The sequence below is a fragment of the Cebus imitator genome, unplaced genomic scaffold (assembly GCF_001604975.1).
Source record: "Cebus imitator isolate Cc_AM_T3 unplaced genomic scaffold, Cebus_imitator-1.0 Scaffold210, whole genome shotgun sequence".
In the NCBI taxonomy this organism is placed as follows: Eukaryota; Metazoa; Chordata; class Mammalia; order Primates; family Cebidae; genus Cebus; species Cebus imitator.
Window position 1 is genome coordinate 2,101,567 of NW_016107525.1, and position 19,183 is coordinate 2,120,749.

General features: G+C 35.2%; 1 protein-coding gene and 1 pseudogene across 9 annotated transcripts in view; both read right to left on the reverse strand.

Annotated features, from left to right (window-relative positions):
* Window positions 1-19,183, reverse strand: part of DIAPH2 (diaphanous related formin 2) — a 914,924-nt gene that overhangs the window by 557,143 nt on the left and 338,598 nt on the right. The window lies entirely within an intron of this gene.
* LOC108317864 lies at window positions 8,223-13,025 on the reverse strand (annotated as a pseudogene).

The window sequence follows — 19,183 nt, forward strand, 5'->3', positions numbered from 1 at the left end:
GGGGTGGGGAGCTGGGGAGAGATAGCAGGGGGAGAGATGCCAGATGTAGGTAATAGGGAGGAAGGCAGCAAATCACACTGCCATGTGTGTACCTATGCAATAATCTTGCATGTTCTTCACATGTACCCCAAAACCTAAAATGCAATAAAATAAATGGGAAAAAAAATAAAAACTTTTTTAAATTAAATTTAAATAAATAAATAAATAAATAAATAAATAAATAAATAAAGTCTATTTAAAAGATAGACAATACATTTTCAAATTCAAAAATGCTAGGCCTGGCTAAAAAGCTAAACGTTTATTATTATTTAAAAAAAAATAGTTAAAATAAAAATAAAGAAATGCTACTAACATTTCCAATGAAAGTTTAGTCATCAAAAGACAGAGGAGAAAAACAATGAACACCATATGTATTATTTATTATTTTGATTTCTAAAATGCAGCAGTGTAAAAGCCCCTCCAGCAGTATATACAAAAATGTATCAATCTACATATTAAAATAAAAACCATTCAAAACAACCCAAATACAGACTAATAAAGCAGAGATATACATGAAATTCAAAGTATATTCAATGCAACACAAGTCTCAAATCACTGGAAAAGATAAACCACCCACAAGCAGGCTTGTTCAAAGCCCCGACATCTGATGACGTTAGCTACAGTTTTGTCAGGTCAGGTGGGAATATGTTTCTACCCTAAAACATGTACACCATCCCCAGCTGAGAAATGATGGCTAGGTGAAACTGTTGAGAGATCTAGAAGTTAGGTAGCACTCAAATAGACTGAGATATACTTTGTTAAGTTATGTAAATGGAAAGGCAGTTTCTTTTATTTCACTATGGTAATATGTAAAGGTGTTTAATAAATGTCTTTCATAATAATGCCTTAGACAGACTACTACAGATATCATCATGTGGGAAAAAAAAAAAAAAAAACCCTTAAGGGCAGGTTATTTGCCAAGTCTCATCCTAAAAAGTTTGTGAAAAAAAAAAAAAAAATCACACGATAAATCATGCAATAAGAAATCATGCCTGGTTTATTAAATCAGGAAAATATTATCATATGCAGAGTAGGAATTAAACGTGTAAATGCGATCAATAACAACAAAGTCTCTACAATATACTGTAGCTATCAGGGAATCAACTGAGCTTACTACTCTTCAGTAAAGTCTGTGTGCCTGAGAAAGCAAGCAAAGGCAATGTCTCTGGATTTGACTCATCTACATGGTGAAAATTTTAAACAACGATCTTTAAAGCCACTTTCAGATGTCAAATGATTCAGTTTTGTTAGAGAGATATGACCCACTTAAGTCTCAGGAAGCTTGAATATCTTCCATGTATTGCTCCAAGACATCCAAGCCAAGAGATGTACGATGACAGTGAGCTCCTCCCAAAAAGCAGGAGAAGCTGGCTGGGCTCCAACCGCAAGTATAAAAGTTAGAAGTGGACTGAAATTCTGCCAAAAGACTGTCACAAATGGAGACTCAGGAAGAGAAACATGAAAATAACAAATCTAGCTCCATTTGAATGGAAGCCAACGATAACGAATAGCACTACTTGTATAATTTTTTGAGTCCCTATCACAATTATTATATTCTTCTCTGTTTCCCTGAAGTAACTAATGTTAAATTTCTATCTAAAAGGGAAATTCTAGTTTCNAAAAAAAAAAAAAAAAAAAAAAAAAAAAAAAAAAAAAAAAAAAAAAAAAAAAAAAAAAAAAAAAAAAAGTACTAATGGATTAATATAAACATATTTAAAGAAATAAGAAACATACGATCCCTGTAATACAAAAATGAGTAAAACTATATGAACAAAAATTAGGGAAAGAAAAGCAAATGGTCAATATGTAATAAAGCTCTTTAAACATAATGAGTAAGCAAATAAATATGAATAAAAACAATAAGATAGTTTTTCACCCATCAATTTAACAAATATAGTATTTTTAAAAATCAGGACACTCAGTATTTGTGAGTGTTCTTTATGACTGCTACTCACATGTGGCTGGTAGGAATTTAAATTTGAAAGCCTTTCAGAAACAACTTTGTAATGCATAACAAGAGTTCAAAACAACTCATATTCTTCTACCAGTAATTTCAATAATAAATTTATAAAAATATTTATATATAAGATTATTCTATATAGTATAATAATACCAAATAATTTGAAACAATCTAAATATCCAACAACAGGGAAATAAATAAATCTTAGTAAATAAACAAATCAGCAAGAAAGAATAAATGAACCTGTTGAAAAGTGGGCAAATTACATGTACAGACATTTTTCAAACATACACAAGTGGCCAAGAAACATATAAAGAAATGATCAGCATCACTAATCATCAGGAAAATGAAAATTAAAGCGACAATGAGATAACCACCTTATCCCAGTCAGAATGGCCATTATTAAAAAGTAAAAAAAAACAGATGCTGGCATGGATGTGGTACAAAGGGAATACTTTTACACTGCTGGTGGGAATGTAAATTAGTAAAACAACTATGGAAAACAGTATGGAGATTTTATAAAGAATTAAAAGTAGATCTATAATTTGATCCAACAATTCTACTAGTGGATATCTACTCAAAGGAAAAGAAGTCATATCGAAAAGATACCTGCACTTGTATGTTTATTGCAGCACAATTCACAATTGCAAAGATATGTAACCAACCTAAGTGCCCATCAGCTGATGAGTGGATAAAGAAAATGCGGGGGGGTGGGTGTGTGTGTGGCGGGGGGAGGGGTGTGTGTGTGTGTGCATGGAATACTACTGAGCCATCAAAAAGAACAAGGTAATGTCTTTTGCAGCAATTTGGATGCAACTGGAGGCCACTATCCTAAGTGAATTATTCAGGAAAGGAAAATCAAACACTGCATATTATCACTTAAAAGTAGGAGCTAAGCTATGGGTACACAGGGACATGCAGAGTGGGATAATCGACACTGGAGACTCGGAAGAGGGCAGGTTGGTAGAAGAGTGCGGGCTGAAAAATCACATACACCAACAGCCCAGGCTTTACTACTGTATAATTTATCTATGTAATCCAAAAGCAATTTTACCCTTAAAGCTATTGAAATTTTAATAATAATAATAAATCATGGTATATTCTTACAAAAGAGTTTTATAGAACCAATAAAATCATGTATTTGCAGAATATCAGTTTATGTTCCAAGAATAAATATTAGGTTCAAAAAGCAAGTTACAGTATATACTAGACATCAAAATAAACTACTTATAAAAATATAAGAATACACAGTAAAAAACAAAAAAACCACAGACATAGAGAAACCATCACTGAAAGAATATATATAGCAAAATAAACAAAATGTTAACATTGTTTATTGCAATTGTGTGATATAAAGTCAAGAGACCTTTTTAAAGTCTCTTATGCTTCCTAAATGGTATAAAATGAACCTACATACCACGAATGAACACAAAAGGAAACATAAAAATATCCCCCAAGGCAATGCTTGCTGGAAGGAAAGAGATCCTATTTTGTGGAACCTACAATGACAGAGGACGTACAGGCCAGATTTCAGGCATTTGCAAGAGCAAAATGTGCTTGGAGAGGCAGCAGGGGATAAATATACATATATGCCTGAGATCTAACCGGCAGAGAGCCCAGTGTGATTTCCTCAAAGCAGTACTACGGTAAAGTACACAAAAGATGAAATGGAGCCATCTTATTGCCTAAATAGGAAAACTGATTCAAAAGGAACCTTTGTTATTCTCAATGTTTAGGAATAATATATTATTAAATTAAATGAGGTGTACATTGTATGAATGGTTCAGATTTGAATAATGGATCTACCACTTAAAGTTGTGTAACTTCAAGCAAAATACTTAGCTCCTTAAACCTTTGTTTCTTCAACTACAAATGTGAGATTAAAAAAAAAAAAATCTACCTATATCTTACAAGGAATCTGCTGGAATTAAATGAGGAGACTTAGGCAAATTCATCCAGCACATTATTTAGCACAATTTAAATATTCAATTCTGCTGTTTTAATGATGGTCATCTACCTACTGCACCTCTCTAAAGTTTATGTCCCTAATGTTAAACATGTTCCCATAAAGCAAAGAGTAGTCACATAAAGAATTAGTCTGATTTACGACCCATCCTTTGTCAATCAACTCTCTCTCTCAAAAGGTGCCCTGATAATGGAATGAACAAAATCATGTGCATTTTGACTTGTTCAAAGCTGGGACAGAAAGAATGATGGTCACTTCTAAATTTATTCCTATTCTATTCTGATTACCAGCCCCAATAATGCCTTGATCCACTTACACACGTTTTACACATATAAAGGTGTGAGTTCAGTACCACGGGCAATCATGGCAACACTGAACATAAATACCATACAGTGCCGATTCTTCTGCTAGATGGCACGTAATCCAATTAACTTACATAGAAAATATCCTATTTCTTGCAAATAATATATAAGTTTATCAATCACTTAAGCTATTATTGTTCTAATTTCACACCTCTAAATTACTGAATTTTCAAAGAATATTGACTTCTGTAGCAGCTTTTAAGATGTCCACAAAGAGGAAGCACATAAAAATGTATTGAAGTCAGATACAAAATAAAATAATATTAATTGTATATTTTACATAAATCTGGCCATATATTTAAGCAATCCAATGTTGAACTTTTTGAAGGGGACTGGTAAAAATCAGCTTAATTTCTCAAATTTCAAATGTTTAACACTTATCAAAAGTACTTTTAAATTCTAGGTTTTCACATGTTAAATTTCAAAGGTCAAAATTAAAACTGTTGTTTACATGGAATAAAGTGTCTGATATTCAAATTAATATTATGATCCTGAAATTTTTTCAGTCTGACTTAAATCTATTTTCAAATATTGTTCTTCTTATCACTTCTTTGGTTCCTTTTCCCATAACTCTTAACCAAACTTAAAACAAATGAAATCTTATCTTTTCTTTCTTTCTTTTTTTTTTTTTGTTTTTTGCAGACAGGGTCTCAGGAGATCCCCCCACTTTTGCCTCTCAAGTAGCTGGCACCACAGGCACATGCCACCATGCTTGACCAATTTTTGTATTTCTTGTAGAGACAGGGTTTTGTCATGTGGTCCAGGCTGGTCTCAAACTCCTGGGCTCAAGAAATCCATCCACCTCAGCCTCCCAAAGTGCTGGGATTACAGGCATGAGGCACTACTTCCAGCTGAAATCTTTTCTTTCTCTAAATCCTGCTTTAAGGTTGATTTCTTTGGTAAAGATGCTTGTAACACCCAACAAACTGAATCCAAGCCTTTCAACTGTCTGGTTAGAGGCATATATTCTAGAATACACTATGACCAGATTCCCTTTTTTAAAATATCAAAGTGATACTCAATATCTTTCACATATCTAATTCAAGAGATTGAAGTCAAACTATTTGTTGATTAATCAGTTATTTGAAGGATAGCTACTATTCCCTACCTTGTTATATTTTAAACTCTGTAGAAAATAGATTCACATTCATTTGCTCATACTATTTTATGACATACAATTTCTTTTTTGCTCCAGGAATCGAGACTTTGCAGAATCAAAAAGTTAAAACACTATTTTAAAATTCTTTATACAGCATAACTCCTGAATTTCTCTTCATTAACTTCATGCAAAAATCATTCCCAATAATGAAGGTGTCCCATAGATCAAGACTACTTATATGAATGTATTCATATTTCATGCTAATTAGTCCCTGTACATGTAATCTCTTTCCCTAGTGTGTCCAGTACATGTGTCTCTGTCCTGGATTGCTCATTAAATCTGTTATAGTTCATTTGAGCACTGCATCACTGTGACTGAATTAGACATTTCAGAATCCAAGGCCTATGATTCCTTCCTCTTGTGTATTTCTTACAAAATCTTACAAGCAAAGCTGTGGTAGTGTGGTAGAAATAATGCATACAGTGGCCGATATGTTTTGTAAGTGTATAAACAAGGTTATCACAAAGGTAGACTGGTATCCTCAATCCCTCCATTGTGCATGCAGGTAATATGCCCAGTATCTGACAAGGTTTGAGAAGTAGCAACTCTTATTCTTTTTAATGGGGGCCGCTGAGACCAACAATGTCTGCAAAATACCATACTCACTGTTACACAGAGACTTTTCCTAGATTACTGTATCCAATCCACACACACACACTTTTAAAAAAAATTAAGTTACAGAGAGTGTTCACTAGTTACAATAGTGATATATTCTTCCTGAACTGTAATGTTCTGAATCTAGTTTTTTATAAGAGAAAAGAGGAGGTTATGTTAAAAGAACACAATGGTTCAGGGGTCTCAAGAATGGATTAATTTTTAAATTGTTACATGGCAGTAGTTTGCTTTCTCTCTTCTAAGAAGAGAGACTTCTCCTAAGTCATGAAATAACATTGCTACAGGATGAAGTTTTTGACTTTTCTTTCAGAACAAGTTCTGTATAATCCCAAGGTAAGATATTTTGCAGATTTGACAATTCCACATTGATTTTCACTCTCCTATTTTTTGGAACCTTAGGCTAACAACATTAAAAAAAAATGTGTCCTCTATATACCATGTAGATTATTTTAAAAATCAATCTATATCATACATACATTTCTACTCACAATATGATTTAAACTGTTAATCATCTACATACATAATAATAAAAGTGGACTGCAATGCTTGTTGGAACACATATTTTTTATTGACTTTTTAAAATACTAATTTCTATAAACAAAAAATTCTGACCAGATCCAATCTGGCAACATCTGGATCCTTTTGGTTTTCATTTTTAGCAGTAATAAAACTACTTGTCATTATTAAGTTTAATTCATAAAACAGTGTCACAGTAAAAAAGAAATGAATACACTAACAATGTCTGCTCTACAAAAAAAAAATAATGATTTCAGAATTTGTATATCTTAAATTCAAAATCTCTGTTACATTATCAATAACTTAAAATATAGTAAGAAGTTGGCTTAAAGACGTTCCCAGCTGGCAGGGCAGTTCCCTCATGCCAATTACTATAACAACATAGACATGAAATATTAGAAGTCATCATCAAGAGCAAGTTAAAATCACATTGGCCCTTTATAGCAGTGTGTATTTTCTTTTGAGGATGCTTGTAATTAATATCTACACATAACTTTATCATCATCAAGATATAGATGAAACACACATAGTTTTTTTCAGAGTTTGAAAATTTCTATTGATCCAGTAACCCTTTTTTAAAAAAATTACTAATATGTAACACAAAGTAACTTAACCTGAGGGAATTTACAAATCCTGTGACAGTAAGTTTGGCTCTCCAGCTCTTTTCTTTCGGACATCTTTAAAGAATGTGTTTACTTATGTTGTTATAATATTTAGACATTCTCTATTGCTTTGTTTTGCTTAAATACAGAGACTTTAAATAATTCATAAAGTTCTCTATTTGGTTAAAAGTAAGCTATGACCATTTTCAGAAGAAGAGAGAGCAAGAAAGAGGGGAAAACATCCCTATAAGGAGAGCAACAGAAGAACTAATGGAGACGACCTTTCAAAAAGGCATTTACTAGCATTCTAATGCAGCTGACTTAGTTTATTAGATCTGGCATCTTTCTGATCTCTGATGCTATTATCTTACTTAGGAAAATAAGTACACTGTGAATGTGAGGATTTCAAATATTTAAAGTTGGGAACTGATTTTAATTGTTTGCTAATCTTGCTCATAAAAATCTAACATTTTCATTTCTTGACATGGAATGGCTATCTAATCTAGATACATCTATGGAAACCTAACTATATCTGAAGATCAAATATTCTCAACAAATTTTTTATAGCATATTAGGGATTGTTTTTCTACCAGAAAAAGAAGCAACCTTTTTGTTGATGGCTGGCAGTGAATTTGAGACTTTAGAAATACAGAATCCAGAACCTTTGGGAAGGATACCATACAATAGTTTACACATGTTCCTTAAGGGCATCATACCTGTCTTACTTAGAATTATAGTCCTTTGAATAGACCAGGTCTTTTTTTTTTTTTTTTTTTTTTTTGGCATTGTCTCGCTCTGTTGCCCAGGCAGAGTGCAGTAGCACGATTTCAGCTCACTGTAATCTCCGTCTCCCGGGTTCAAGCGATTCTCCGGCCTCAGCCTCCCAAGTAGCTGGGACTACAGGTGCGTGTCAACATGCCCAGCTAATTTTTTTGTATTTTAGTGGAGACAGGGTTTCACCGTGTTAGCCAGGATGGTCTCAATCTCCTGACCTCGTGATCCGCCCGCCTCGGCCTCCCAAAGTGTTGGGATTACAGGCGTGAACTACTGTGCCCAGCCTAGACCAGGTCTTTAGTAAATGGTTGTGTAAAGTAAACAGTTAATGATCCCTATAGAGATACGGAATTATTTGAGGAAAACTGGAAAACTTAAAAGAGCCAAAGTAGTTAGTCATGTAAGTGAGACTCTCTGAAACAAAGCAGTACATCCTTTAAGCAAACAGGGCAAAAAAAAAAATTAAGTTTTCATAATATACTCTTTTAAAAATATTCCAGGAAACTTATGCAAGTTCTTCTGTAATTGAGATAATCTCTTTCAAATACTTCCTTTACACTAAGATTTGTGCACTTGAGTGTTTTTTTTAAGTGGAGCATAGCAGTAATAGATATGAAAAGAGGTTAGAGTGAGGTAATGCACCAGCCCCCACAAGAGCTTAAAAATTAGGGAAATTACAATAGAAAAAAGCCTACAGATAATGGCTATTATTACTAATAGCTATCTGGTAGCATTAAACTGATCGGTTCAAAGATTTGGCACTAAATTGCCTAACCAACACTCAAAATTTTAATCAAAATGACAAGGATAAATTTAGGAAACAGAACCATAATTTAGTAATTTAAGTAATGTAAAATAATAGCCCTTATCAAGTTCTAAAATCAAATTTTATACTTTTCATATATATAGAATATGTACAAAGCTCTCATTCTCACTACTTTAGGACACGTGCAATGCCTTGCCTCAACTTCTATTGCAATGAGCTCCAGACTAGTCTCTGCCTCAAGGCCAAAAGGCGCCTTCTTCATCCCGCCCAGGTCCCAAACATCTCTCAGACCATAATCAGAGTGATCTTTATAGTTACTTAATCTGACAGTGTTACTTCTCTGCTTAACATATTCTCATTTCATGTTTGCTTTAGAATAAAATCTAAACTTCTAAATACTGCAAGCTAGGCCATTAATGAGTAGGTAACTTCATCCCTTTATGCCCTCATTTCTTACCACTTTCCCTAAAAGTACATACACCAAACAGCTTAGAGTTTCTTGAAAACAGCACAATTTCTCAAACTTTAACACATGCTTCATTGTGTACTCTCACTGTGTCTAGAATTCCTTGCTACTGCAAGCCTTTTTCAATTGGCTAATTTCCATTCTTACTTTGAAATTCAGACCTGGAATCAACATCTATTGGGAATTCTTGCTTACTTCCCTTCCTCTGAGTTCAGTGGATGTCTCTCCTCTGTGGTCCTGCAATACCCTACTCCTCTTTTCTGGCATTTACACATGCTATGATAATAATTGATCACCTATCTATCTTCCCCACTATCCTTGCATTCCCCGAGGACAGAGTCTTATTTATGCATCCCTAGCATTCAGCACAGTGCCTAGAAAATAAGTATGCATTTAATAAATGTGAATTGACTAAAGAAAGCAGAAAAGCAACTACCACTTGCAATTAACATCCTATTAACAAGATTAAATACAGTGGGCATTCCCCTGACGGAATGATGCTTGAACAAAAGATGGGAATATATTATGCTATAATAAACACCTTTTGTGCATCAGGGTAGGCTGTAAAATTAAAAGGATTATAGATTTTTCCATTATTTTTCCAACTTTCTGTATTATATTATCACAGTTTAGGGTGTTCCCCCCATAGGTTTTAATGAATGCATAAGTTATTCCTCAAAATTTTATCATTTTGCATTCTGATGAAAACTAGTTAGGGAGACCGCTTGTCAGGCTCCAATAGCCACTGGCCTCCATACGTAAATGGCTCCCCTAAAGTCACCCATGGACATCACTTATAACAAATACCTAAAATCCCCCTAAGTAGTATGACTTCAGCTAACACACCAAGGCTGAGAAATGCTGCAAAGGATGGTTAATCAGTGAGCCTTGAAAAGCCAGAACAAGTATAAAAAGGGTAAAAGAAGTAACAACTAATGAGCTGGACAGATATTTTAAAGTCCTGAGTAAAGCAATTTGTTAAACTAAACTGGAAATCAAATCAAGGCTCAAAAATGTGGCAAGTAAAGGCACGTCTCTAAAGTATTACTGGATTACAATTATTTATTTTTTTTTATTTTTTCAGTGGAAAATAACTTATATTTATACCCCACCAGCTGCAAAATCTGTTCCTGGCATTAAGTTCTTTCTTCCTTTGCAATTCGGTTTTTCTTGAGTGGTCCCATGAATGCTTTCTTCTCCTCCATGGTCTGGAAGTGGCCCTGGCCAAACTTGCAGGTGGTGTCAATGAACTTGAGGTCAATCTTCTTTAGAGCCCGCTGTTTGGTCTGCACCAGCAAGGACTTGTGGAGGATGAGCACTCGCTTCTTTGTTCCCACCACACAGCCTTTCAGCATGACAAAGTCATTGGTCACTTCACCATAGTGGACAAAGCCACTTAGAGGGTTGATGCTCTTGTCAGACAGGTCATAATTAGTGGAGGCACTGTTCTTGATCAGTTTGCCATTCTTGATAAGGTGGCCGTGGCTGACCTTACAGATATTCTTATTGATCTCAGTGCAGTGATGGTAGCCTTTCTGCCCAGCGTGTGCAAGAGAGAAGGCCACATGGGCAGGATACCATGCCCCCATGCAGGCCACCTTGCGCAGGCCTCATTGGGTCTTGAGGGGCAGCTTCTTGGCATGCTGATGGCTGATGATCCCTTTGTAGCCTTTGTCCTTGGTCATCCCAGTGATGTCGATCATCTCGTCCTGCCCCAACACTTGGTTCACAGGTACCTGCTGCTCGAGCCTTTTGTGGGCCCAGTCCAGCGTCTCAGCCACAGTGCCTATGTTCACTTGGATCTCCATTAGGTGGGCCTTCTGGCGCAGATGAAGCAGGCGTGTCTGAGTGTGGGCAATAATGCGGATGACTTGGCAGTATTTCTTCATGCTGCTGAAGTCCTTCTCCAGCTGCTTCTTGCCATCCTCATCCTGCCATTTCTTGTAGTACTTGGTAAAGGCCTGCCTAAATTTATGTCAGTTCTTATAGAACCACCTTTTGCACTCATTGCTGATGTGCTCAGCAAACACAGTCTTGAAGGTCCGGAGGCCTTGAAGGGTTTCCACATGGCCCACAATGCCCACAACCACTATGGGTGGTGTCTCCACAATGGTCACAGCCTCTACTACCTCCTTCTTGTTCACCTTGATCCTGGCCTGTTGACTTCCCTCACGATGTGGGCCATGCCAGCCTTGTATCCCAGGAAGGCTGTGAGGTGGAACGCCTTGGAAGGGTCATCCTTAGGGAATTTTTTACCTTCCAACGATGCCTGCTGCTGCGCTTCCGAGGCAGGAAGCCGAGGGGCCCATGTCTGGGAGCAGAGAACTTTCTGTGAGACATCACACCATCAAATTCCGCCAGTAGAGCTGGATTACAATTAGTTTAAGCATATGTTTCTACTCACTAAAATTTAAGCCATGACCCAGTTTTGAATCATTAGCTATACCATCATGGCACAATTTACACTATTGCGTTTTCACAGTGCCACGAGAAACATTTCACTAAAAATCCACAGAGGTTAATGTAATTTTCTACTTAAAAATGAAACTGAAATTTGAATAAGGAAAAAGGAAAATTGAATAGGGCGATTTGAAACATACATGAGAGACACAAGGGGAAACACTAAAGTTATTCTGAAAATATGAGTGCAAAAATATGAGCACTTCATACTTGTGATTTGTATATTTCTCCTTGCTGCCAAATATAGCTTATATCCCACGAGAAGTCATGGTACATATATGCATAATATTGTCGTATTAGATTACTAGTAAGTATAACAAAACCATCAAAAATATTTGTTTCATGCTTTAGCATTTTCAACTAAAATGATATTTTGTCATACTGTTCTTAAACATAACCATCCAATTAGTAGAAAAAAAGATAAAATAGCAGTGATTATAATTTTTGCCAAAATATAGCAAAATAGACGTGTTTTATTGTTCTCTCAGGTACCCAGTTATTTTTCTATCAATAATAATCATGTTATTTATACCTTTTGAGGATTTCTCAAAAACTTCTCTTCTCCATCCCTACTACCTTAGTCTTCTCTATGGTTCTGCTGCGGATTTGAATGATGTTAAGTGGGCAACACAGAGGTGGTAAGATTTTTGACATTTTCCTCCATTTCCTCAGCAAATAAATATGAATTAATTAGACAGGATTTGTGACTCTGTGAATACTTTTCTAAGTGAAGAAAATGGGATCATATGAAACCATCAGAGAAGGTAATGGTGGTGCTTGGTGTAATGGAAACCACTGAAGAATGTTCAAAGGGAACCTGAGCCACAAACTAGTAGGAAGAAATGCTGATCATCATAAAAAAGCAGGAGGCTAAGTAGGTTAGTATGAATCAAAAGAAGAAAAAAGTAGAGGACTCACACTTGCCAATTTCCAAACTTATTACAAATCTATAGTAATCAAGACATTGAGGCACTGCCATAAAGATAGACATACACTTCGATGGAATAAAAATAAAAATCCAGAAACAATCTCTTATAGTCAATGAATTTTGGATAAGGGAGACAATTATGAAATAGAATAGACTCAACAAATGATGCAGGAATGCTGGATAGCCACGATGCAAAAAAAAAAAAAAAAAGAAGTTAGGTAAAACAATGAAATTGTTAAGAGGAAAACAGAGTATAAATGTTTGTGACCTTAGGTTAGGCAACAGTTTATTAAATGTGACACTAAAAGCACAATCAAGAAAAGAAAAAAACAGATAAACTTAGCTTTATAAAAGTTAAAACTTTTGTGTTTCAAAAGACATTATCATGAAAATGAAAACACAACCCAGAGAATGGGAGATGATATTTGCAACAACTCAGTGATAAAAAGAAGACCCCATTAAAAATGAGTAAAGGGGGAAGCTGAGGCAGGTGGATCACTTGAGCCCAAGAATTGGAGACCAGCCTGGGCAACATGGTAAAACACCATCTCTACAAAAAATACAAAAATTATCCAGGTGTGGTGGCTTATGCCTGTATTCCAGCTACTCAGGAGGCTGACGTGGGAGGATCACTTGAGACCAGGAGTTGGAGGTTGCAGTGAGCCAAGATTGTGCCACTGCACTCCAGCCTGGGTGACAGAGCAAGACCCTGTCACAAAATAAAAAAATAAGTAAAAAGAGTAAAGGATCTCAACAGATATTTCTGCAAAGTAGATATACAAATAGGTAATAAATACATAAAATGATGCCAAAAATCATTAGCCACTGGGGAAATGCAAATAAAACTCTAATACTCTCATATCCACTAAGATGGCTAACATTAAAAGCAGACAACACCAAGGGTTGCAAGATGTGGAAAAACTGTAACCCTTTTACATTGCTAGTGGGAGTGTGAAATGGTACAGCTCCTTTGGAAAACTGTTTGGCAGTTCCTCAGAATGTCAAACATAGAATCACCATATGACCCAGCAATTCCACTCCTAGATAAATACCAATATACACCCAAAAGAATTGAAAAGAGGCATTCACACAAGTACTTGTATAGGAACACTAATATCAGCACTATTTCCAACAGCCAAAAGGTGGAAACAACCTAGATGTCCATCAACTGACGAATGAATAAACAATCTGTGGTATATCATACAACAGAATACTACTCAACCATAAAAAGGAATGATGTACTGATATGTGCTACAACATGAACCTTGAAAGCATAAGCTAAGTGAAAGGAGCCAGACAAAAAGTCCACAGGTTATGTAATTACGTTTATATAAAATGTCCAGAATAGACAAATACATAGAAACAGAAGATAGATTAGTGATTGACAGGGGTAGGGGTTTGAGGATGGAAGATGAGGAACGACTGACTGCTAATGGGTACAGGTTTCTTGAAAAACAAAAACAAAACCAAGAGAAGATGTATCAGGAAGTTCCTGTCAAATATAAAGATGAAGAACGATAAGAAACAGCTAAGAGAAAAGGTTGGAAGGTAGGAACTAGAGGCAATAGAGAGAGTAGTTTCAGTAGAGTAACAAACATGGGTACCACACCGCAAAGGGTCAGTGAACAGGCTGGGAAATAGCAGATGCACTGAATATTGACATCATATTGAAGATGATTAGCCATGAAAATAATAAAATCATTTAAATGTTAGGCCGATAGGCACATCGAAAACAATTCCATGACCATTTAAAAAAAATATTCTATGGAATATTTTGGCATGGTAACTTCTATAATGCAATTAATGTTCTAATACCTTAAGAAGATTAAAGTAATAATTATGTAAATGACCAAGCTCATATATGACATTGCCACAGCATTTTACATAATACAGCTTTTTAAATTAAAAATTGCAGTTCATAACTTTTCTTGTTATTGTTCTGAATAAATTATTTTTTTCCTCAAAATAAAGACCTGGATGTAATTGCAAGAAAAGTTTAAAAAGAAACATAGGGAGATTCAATGTTTACAAGCGCCTCAGCGTGTTAGAAGCTCTGGTTTCTTTCGGCGTCATTGGAATGCTGCTCTTTATGTAAGTCCATTGTGCAGTAATGAATGAAATGGCTACCAATGCTCTCCAAATAAAAGACTCACTCTCCCTCAACAGAAGCAGGTGCTATCGAACAGCTACTGTTTGCACAGCGACTTTCCAGACAAAAACTTTACACAAAAGGAACATACAAATAATTCCTGGGAGGCCTCCTCTGTGAATCTCCAAGACAATAGCCCAGCTGCAGTAAGGCCACATGTGCCATTTTTAAGGTCAGTTTGGTATTTGTGCCTTTTTCGTAGCACTACTACAAGCATATTTATAAGGCACATATCACCCAGAAATATACACTTGAGGTTATATTTTATTATTTGATGAATGTCTTAGTATAAGGTCTTTAATTACAAACAATCTTTTGGCTGTTGTAACAACTGTGTTACAATTGTAACACAAATAAGTACTGATAAGAAGTACCTTTTTAGCACTTTTTCGCCCACCATATTTTAGATTCATCTATTATTCTGAAAAGTAGTAGTTGCATATAAACTTATTTACTTTGCAAAAGGAAGAATTAGTTTTTCAGCTTATAAAAATATGAAGTGATATTATTGATAATTCAAGAATCTACACTCTAAGCCATGTGATTTCTAATTTACTTCTGCACATAATTTATAAAAATGTTTGTATCTCTATAATTTAATGGTATCCAATAATTTCTTTAAAATAACCATCAGAATGAATAAAAGTACAGATACGGCTTAGGTTTCCACCTGAAGTTGTATCAACAGGTTTTCATATTCATTTTGGGACTTCTAAAATTCCTATAGTACCAGGTATGTACAAAATAAATTATGAGATAAAACAGCAATGCTATCCAGAAAATGAGAGGAAGGAAAATGATTAGAATCAACTGTTTATTCTTTTAAAATAATGCTAGAATACTGATACGATATTTTACAAGCATTATCAAAAATGTCATTGATACTTAGCAACTCCTGACACAAGACACGCAAAGGCAAATTAGAGGCATTTTTAAAGGAAGGCTAAGCAATGTATTTTGTAAAAGAAAAAAAACAAACTGTTTTCTACATGTGAGAAAAAGCGATGTTGCTTACAATCCAATAATAAGACAATTATCAGAGTTTCAACAGGAAGTCTGATAGCCTGGATATAACAAGGACAGGAAGAAGGCAGAAAAGCAGTCCTTAACCTAAAGTTAGTACTGAAAGATCGAGAGAGCCACCTGCAGTTTGAAATCCAGAAATATGAAAATTCCTCTGACCCTCTATTTAAAAGCATTGTTTCTAGGGACGATTCTCTCAGAGCTCCTGATTAATTTTGACTTGGTTAGGAAAGTACATCACAATATAACTCAGATGTACTGCAAAATAATTATATTATGTTTTGAGTTCTATGATCCTTTCAATGTAAGATTTATGCTTTCTACTTTTTTACAATTGTATGTTAATAAAAGAATATTTATTGAGCACTTACTACATGTGTTACTTTTTTATTTCCTAACCAAATGGCAATGGAATTTGTATTATAAATGATATTTTACTATCAACTATGCAACAATATGAGTCCTTTTAAGAACAATCTTCAACCTTTGGGGGCACTATCAAAATAGAAATTATCTTGCTTTTTAAAGTAAAGTTTCTACTTTCAAGTTTGGATTACAATGATTCCAAAATGCTTTTATTCTCTCTGTCCCCAATTGGGTAACCATAATGTCCTCATGGCCCATATTAAACATATCTTCAAATAAACATATCCAAGTTAATATATAAAGTTTTCAGGCAAGAGCACAGACTACTATCAATCAGGAGTCTGTTTGGAGTGTTATAAGGTAATGCCATATTTGGTGTTGATATCTAAGTCTCTACTGGATCCTAAAGTCTAAGGATATCAACATGTAGGCAAGAAGAATAGGTTCTTTCCCATTTTCAGCTTTCACAATGGAGGAGAAACTCTTAACTGATACTTAGGAGAAAGATGGCTGAAAATGTTTATTAGTCTGTTCTACCACTTATAAAAATTAATATTACCACATGATTTCTAGACTATTAAAAAGGAAAGATTTATTTTAGAGATTATTGCATTCTCAGTTGATCTCTGGGTAGGTAAGTCTTACGGAGTCTCACTTTGTCGCCCAGGCTGGAGTGCAGTGGTGCAATCTCGGCTCACTGCAACCTCTGCCTCCTAGGTTCAAGTGATTCTTTTGCCTCATCCTCCCGTGTAGCTGGGACTACAGGTGCATGCCACCACACTCAGCTAATTTTTGTATTTTTAGTAGAGACAGGTTTCACCATGTTGGCTACACTGGTCTCAACCTCCTGACCTCAAGTGATCTGCCTGCCTCGGCCTCCCAAAGTGCTGGGATTACAGGCGTGAGCCACCACACCCAGAATGGGTAGGTAACTCTTAAGTCTGGAGCTAAATCTATCAAAACTTCATAAAACCTAACATGATCAAACATCAAGACTGTTGCTACCACAAGCAAATGTTTCCCATACAGTGATACATCAATTTTCTCAGGAGTAATAACACTCTGACCCCATCCAGGATATCAGAAAAATGAAACAGGCAATTCTGTCACATCAGAAGATGTGGTCAGAATTGATGAGTTGACCTGTTTTTAACAAATCAGGTCATTCTCAACTTGGGAAAGACATCAGTTATTTTGAGACAGAAATCAAGAATAGTCAGATTTTATTCTGGCTTTAATAATATACCTTTCATATCAGCTAGTTGCTTTGTTTCTTTACCTCTTCTAATCAGATCCTACTCAGGAGAAATAAATGGAAATAAAAGTGAATTTGCTCAAGTCTGCTACTAAAGCATAGCTATAACAAAATTTATGTTTGAACACAAACCCCTAAGCACTAACACGGTTGAGGGAAAGAGGACAATCCTTCTCCTGGGTGGAAAAGTGATAAATAATTGACACACACAAAGAAGATGATTCTTGCCTGCCTATCCTACACAGACTAAAGCATGTCTTTCTCTGATGTGGGAATGATCTGAATCTGTATCTCTTTCAGAGACACTGGCTCTGGGATATGTGTAGATACATGAATAGGCTGGGTGTTCACTTGAAGGTATTACTGAATGTTTTAGAGACACCAGGGATCTCACAGAATTTCTCCATTTCAAAGAGTTTGACATTAACTGATAACATTAAATGCAATATCATATTTTTAGCAAAATCTACAACAAACTCGAAATAATTTTCCAGATAAAATACCTTAGATGTAAACTAAAAGTGTAAAGTTTTCTAACTGGCTTTGATTAGGCTCATATAATCTAAAGAAACAACGTCAATATCTTCTTGTGTGAGTTGATATGTAAGAAAATCCCTAGTGTCAATCTCATTGTATTGCAGATAGCTAAAATTTCTTTCCAAATTACTACTTACCTATATATTTTTAGATAGACTATAACTTGCAAGATTGAATTATGTAATTACAGATTCTTGAATGCTTGTTGATTATTTATTCCAAATGTAATCTGATTTCCTTTGGTAATATTGAAGCAGGCTTGTCATCTTTAGCTATGTTTTAACAAAAAATGGTTTATGTGTAGTATCACTGCTAAGATAAGGTATTTAAACTATTTATATAGGTAAAAAGTAAACTGCAAAGAAAACAAGAAATCTAAAAATATCTTACACCAACACAGCATAATCTTTTCCCGTAATGACTACATTCTTAATTCTATAGGTATGAATGCAAATGTTTCCAATATATCGTCTTAAAACATACTTAGTATTATAGAGATTTAAATGTATAGCTATGTCTGTCACATAATAATAGAGAATAGAAAATGAAATGCCTACTTTGAAAATTCTTTTCACTTAATCAAATGTCCTATAAGTCAAGAGGTGCATTATGATGAAAGAGTTAAGAATCTGAGCTATGAATCCAGACAGCATGGGTACAAACTCTAGTTCTCCCACTTACTAGCTGTATGACCTTGGTTAATTTACTGAAGCTCTTTACACTCAGCTTTTCTCATTTATAAAATGAGGAAAATATTAGTTTTCATTGGGTTAATGTTAGAATTAAATTAGTCCATGAGCATTAAACATAGTCCATGAGCATTAAACATTTAGAGCAATGTCCGGCACATAGCAAGCACTAGATATGTGTTTGTAAGTATTATTGTTATAATCTTTAAAATAATCTAAATCAATTCATAGGTATACAGAATGATACTCAAACCATGAAATTTTGAATAAAGTTAGGCAGAAAATGGTAGAAACAATGAAAGAATAAGAAAAGGCAGGGCACGGTGGCTCATGCCTGTAATCCCAACACTTTGGGATGCCGAGGAGGGTGGATCACTAGGTCTAGAGATGGAGACCATCCTGGCCAACATGGTGAAAACCCGTCTCTACTAAAAACACAAAAATTAGCCGGGCGTTTGGCACGCTCCTGTAGTCCCAGCTATTGGGAGGCTGAGGTGGAAGAAATGCCTGAACCCAGGAGGCGGAGGTTACAGTGAGCCAAGACTGCACCA